We start from the raw sequence: 5,335 nt of genomic DNA, 5'->3' as shown, positions 1-5,335 counted from the left end.
GTGTGTGTGTTCTGCTAAATTATCATAGGTTCTGCTTTTACATCAATCTTTGTCTCTTTCGTCCTTGTTAGATTCTATGGACAGTTTGTCATAAACCGAAACGAAATAAAAAATAAACAGCAGCTGCAGCTATAAAAGTGAAATTGATCAAATAAAAAAATCTGATTAAAGTAAAAATGACAAATAATAATAAATAAAAATATATTTTAAAAACACATGTCGAAAAAATACCTCAGGAAGAAAAATAAACAGCTTTTTTAAAGGTAGCTGAAAAGAACAAATAAATATAAAAGCAGCTTCAGCAGCGAGACAGTCAGATCACGTGACCTCGTGTTGACTCTGCAGCTCTCAAGCTAGCGGTGTTCTCAGTGGCGTCCGGACCGGACCGAACCGAACCGGACCGAGCTTCGGCCTGTTAACCCACAGCTGGAGGATGAGCTAACCGCTGGAGAGGCGTTCAGGCTCTCAGGTAGGAGCAGCCAATCTCACCTGTGCAGGTGTGACGGTGATGCTGCGGTTAGCTTTTAGCAGGGGGAGCTAGCCGCGGAGCTAGCGATGCTCTGTGATGATCAGTAGCGCAGAGAGGCTTTGAACCGAACTTTGGATGGTTCTGGTTCGGATATAAGTACTATATAAGTGCCTAACGTGAGCTCATCGCCGATGCTAACCTAGCTTAATGCAGAATCAGGCCTATGTTAGCATCATGCTAATGGAGCTAACTGCAGCTGAAGGACCAGAAGAAGATGCGATGTGCGGCTGAGCCCGTCTGTTTGGGGGTGACTGGTCCAGTTCCAGTTTTAAGGAACCGGTTCCGCATGGTTCCGGTGCTGAACGAGTCTTTATTCATAATCTTCCATTCATAAAACGGATCTATCAGGGAGTCATATCCCGGATTGACCAGCGCAGATCATTGATTTACATGCTGGGTTTGGAGGAAACGTCCTGCTGATGATTGGTTGCTGTCTTCCAGGTGTTTCAGCAGTAGGATGCCCATCCCGCCCCCTCCTCCTCCCCCAGGGGGGCCGCCTCCCCCCCCCACCTTCAGCCAGGTGAGGTTAAACTCCAAACAGCCTCAGAACAGCAGCAGCCATCACCAAAACACTGACAGCGTCTCCCCCCCTCAGGCCAACACCACCCCTCCAAAGCTGAACAGGGAGGAGGTCAAAGGTCGCGGCGCCTTGCTGTCGGACATCTGCAAAGGCACCAAGCTGAAGAAGGTGGCGGTGGTGAACGACCGCAGCGCTCCTCTGCTCGACAGTAAGACTCAAACACCAAAGAGCCAAACACCTCCCACAGAGCACCCATACATTCGCTTATACCAGTACCTAAGCCAGAGCCAGCCCAAGCAGCAGGGGGCGCTGTCTGAGGAGGCCCAGAAGAAGGCTGGAGGACCGAGCTCCTCGCCGTCCCTCCACAGTAAGACCTCTGTGTTCTGACATGCTTTAGGCCGGCTGCAGGAGGCTGCACTCAGGGCTAATCAGCCGCTAGCGTCCACAGGGCGAGGGTCACATGACCTCTGGGTCACATGACCTCTGGGTCACATGACCTCCTGGCAGTCAGCAGTAGAAATGAGGCTGAATGTTGACCAAGTAAAAATAAAACATAGTTACCCTTCGACAGTCAATCACGGCACTGCGATGGAAAATCAGGGCTGAACTAAAACATTTTATTATTATTACATGAATAAAGTCATAATGTTAACAGAATAAAGTCATAATGTTAACAGAATAAAGTCATAATGTTAACAGAATAAAGTCATAATGTTAACAGAATAAAGTCATAATGTTAACAGAATAAAGTCATGAACTACTAGAAAAGTGTTTCAAAGCCATTTCCAGTTCTTTCTTCTCAACACACTCAGTCGTTTCAAAGTTCTGCTCATAATATTTGGATGCTGATAGGCCCGTCCCGATAAACGATGAATCAATTAATCGCACGATAAATTAAACCTATCGACCTCATTTTAATTATCGGTTTATCGTCTCTTCCTGCCTTTTTTTCTTTCTCTTGATGACACTGAATGAACAAAGCTCCGGTCTCTGCACTGACCCTCCCTCCCTCATGTCCTTAGTCTAATGTCCAGATCTCACTACACGAGCTGTCGGCCATTTTCTAAACCTGAGAGACACATTAGCCGACAGAAATCCCAGGTATAACGGTTCGATCAGGTTCGATCGGGTTCGATCGGGTTCGATCAGGTTCGATCAGGTTCGATCGGGTTCGATCAGGTTCGATCAGGTTCGATCGGGTTCGATCAGGTTCGATCAGGTTCGATCGGGTTCGATCAGGTTCGATCTGGTTCGATCGGGTTCGATCGGGTTCGATCTGGTTCGATCAGGTTCGATCTGGTTCGATCGGGTTCGATCAGGTTAGATCAGGTTCGATCGGGTTTGATCAGGTTCGATCGGGTTTGATCTGGTTCGATCGGGTTCGATCTGGTTCGATCAGGTTTGATCGGGTTCGATCGGGTTCGTCGTGCCGTGTGGTGTCCAGCCACATGGACACAAAGTAATGGCTCCAAGTCCAGTTAACTAATTTAAACCAGGCATTAATCAATGCTTTACTAGAATCTACCTGTGATGMTGTGGCTCAGCTAAAGTCCTGACTGAATGAAAAYCATTATAACCTATTTATGTCACGTTAACGAAGAACAGCTGAAAACTCACCAGGTTTATAGTMATTTGACTCCAACTCCTCCCCTTGTCATTTCTATATTCTTTGCACRAAATGTTTAACATTAATGTTTCCACATATCATCTCCGATGTCGGCTGGACTTCATGTTGCGCCGTGTCAGCTGTTTGGGATTCCCCTCCGTMATYTCCCCTCARAGCAGGAGGAGAATCCAGCTTTCTGATTGGCTACCTGTCACATTCAGCGTTAAACTCCCAGTCGGGGAAAACCCCTGATTTAGATCGGAGCGCCACGACGATCTACACCACACTGCAGGATGATCGGCTACGAATCACCAGCGACGATCTTAGATCGGCCAACGATCCAAGATCGTCATAAGGGGAAAAATGGGGGCAAAAAAATATCGWGTAGTGTGAACCACTGCATTAGGTGGTCTGATGTGCCCATCTACTCTATTTAAATCTAGTGATTCCTGAAGGAGGCTACACAGTTTACAGCCAGTGTTATGTGTTCTTTTGAAAATAAGGTTCTATCTATGGCAGGAAGTCGCATGTATTATTAGTCATTTCCATTAAATCAGTGTCAAAAGGTCTTGAAACAATATTATTGTTTATCGCAATAATTTTTTAGACAATCGCTCAGCAAAATTTATCATGACAGGCCTACTGCTGATGTGTTAAGATTCATTATTTCCCATTTTAAAATATTTTTATAATGATTATAATATTGTAATATAATATTATTGTATTATTTCATTATTTTCCGTGTCAGAAATGACTTCATTCTTGAAATATTATGACTGAATTTTTGTTGTATTGTGACTTCTGAGGCCTCTGGTTCCAGGACACACACACACACACACACACACACACACACGCAGCGACTCGTGAAGCGCCCGACGCGGTCGTCCCATGTTTCCTGTTTGTCTCTTTTCTCATCTGATCCATTCCCGTTTCTCTCCGTTTTCGACCGACGTGTCTGCTCTTCCTGTCTCTGCTGAGTTTGAGGTGTGTGTGTGTGTGTGTGTGTGTGTGTGTGTGTGTGTGTGTGCAGCAGGTGGTCAGGTGACAGAGCGGCTGCTTAGCCAGACGCTGCAGCTTCCTGCAGCTGCTGTTAGTTTAGAGTTTGCTTCAGGAAGTTTTCTGGGTTCCATCCCTGAAAAGATTCATTTTTTAATCTTTCCATCCTGTTTTCATGTTATTTCCTGTTTTGATCCTTTCATGCATTTCTGAGATGGCCTTAAATCTCCATGGCAACCATTCAGCTGCAAAACGCCTGGGTGGACCTAGCCCCGCCCCCGCTCGGCTCCTTCAGACTAGTCAGCAGCGATTAGCAAGCACCTGGAGGAACTGTCTGAGCTCGTTACAGCAGCTACTGCTCAGAGCAACGCTAGCTAAGAGCTTTCTTAAAGAGACAGAGACGCTTAAAGCCAATTCTGTAAGTTCTGTTTGGTGCGTATAGCATTTTGATACCAACAGAAGGTCATAAAGTTACTGGGTTGTTCTATAAAGTGGGGCTGTGTGTTTAACAAACACTGGCCCTTTAAGAACATGTGGTGATAATCCTGTGTCTCATGGTAATATTTTAATTTGAGCTTGTTTAAAAATATATTTCTTATTTCAGTAAAATTATGTGCGTCAACATTCATCCCACCCTTCCTACAAACTCCTCCTGTTCATGTTGACGCTCTTATTTTGAAATCTGCAGCCCTGTGGGGGCGGGGCCTGAGCAGGAGTGGGAGGGGCTCAGAGTTGATGACCCGTTGTTTTGATTTCCTGTGCTCTGTGATGTCACTGATTCTTAACATGTTTCTGACTGTTTGTGCTGGCGATGATGTCATCGGAGCGGCGTGCGAGCGTAAACACTTTAATTTACCGTCTCACTCACCACCGCCTCATCCCAGCTCATCCCACCTCACCGTCTCCACCCGCATCCCGCCTCACACTAACCCATGGTAGAGCACAGCCCAACACCAGGCCCCGCCCCTTCTCACCTGTCCCTGGTTGTGGTCCCCAGAGCCCAGAGGAGGCGGAGCCACCGCAGGAGCCAATGGCAGCGTGGCAGGCAGTAAGTCGAGCTCCGCCCCTCCAATCGGAGGCCTGTTCACCAGCGGAGTCCCCAAGCTGAAGCCAGTAGGAGGTTAGGAACCGATCAGGAACACTCGGTGGAAGGAAGACCATTCGTCACTAAACAGCTGAAAAGTGTGGCGTGCTTCTAGTTTTAACCCTGGAGTCAGTCCAGCTGCTCGTCAGTCTGGATCATCAAAGTTTAACTCATGACTCAGCTGAATTCAAGTCTGGACTTTAACTAGGCCAGTCTAAACCATCCCATAATATCTGTGGCTGGTTTTACTGTCCTGCAGCATGATGCTGCCTCCACCACGTATTGTTCAGGGTGAAGCTTTATATCTGACGGGTTTAATGCACACCACACAGTCATAGTTTGTGACAGGTTTTCCTTCCACTGAATTTTCAGTGGACTTGCTCCAGGGTGTGAATACTTTATTCAATCCTCTGTTTTTCGCTCAGACTCGTCGTCGGGGCGACCGCCCTCCACCCGTCCTGCAGCGCCTCGCCCTCCAAGCCATCGCCATGACGATGCAGACAGCCCCTCCCCTCAGGCGTTGTCGCCGACAGAGACGGCTCGACCTCAGCGACCTTCGCTCCCCAACCTCTCCTCCTCCCCCGCCTCCCCCTCTTCTCC

General features: G+C 47.4%; 1 protein-coding gene across 1 annotated transcript in view; it reads right to left on the bottom strand.

Annotated features, from left to right (window-relative positions):
- Window positions 1–710, bottom strand: part of LOC103469459 (uncharacterized) — a 5,967-nt gene extending 5,257 nt beyond the window's left edge. Inside the window, exon 1 of the mRNA XM_008417148.2 lies at window positions 490–710. The gene's annotated coding sequence lies outside the window, so the exon portion shown is untranslated. The remainder of the gene's footprint in view (window positions 1–489) is intronic.
- Between the last annotated feature and the right edge of the window lie 4,625 nt (window positions 711–5,335).

This window comes from Poecilia reticulata, linkage group LG8 (assembly GCF_000633615.1).
Source record: "Poecilia reticulata strain Guanapo linkage group LG8, Guppy_female_1.0+MT, whole genome shotgun sequence".
Lineage (NCBI taxonomy): Eukaryota > Metazoa > Chordata > Actinopteri > Cyprinodontiformes > Poeciliidae > Poecilia > Poecilia reticulata.
The sequence above is the reverse complement of the archived record's forward strand: the minus strand, read 5'-3'. Positions and strand labels throughout refer to the sequence as shown.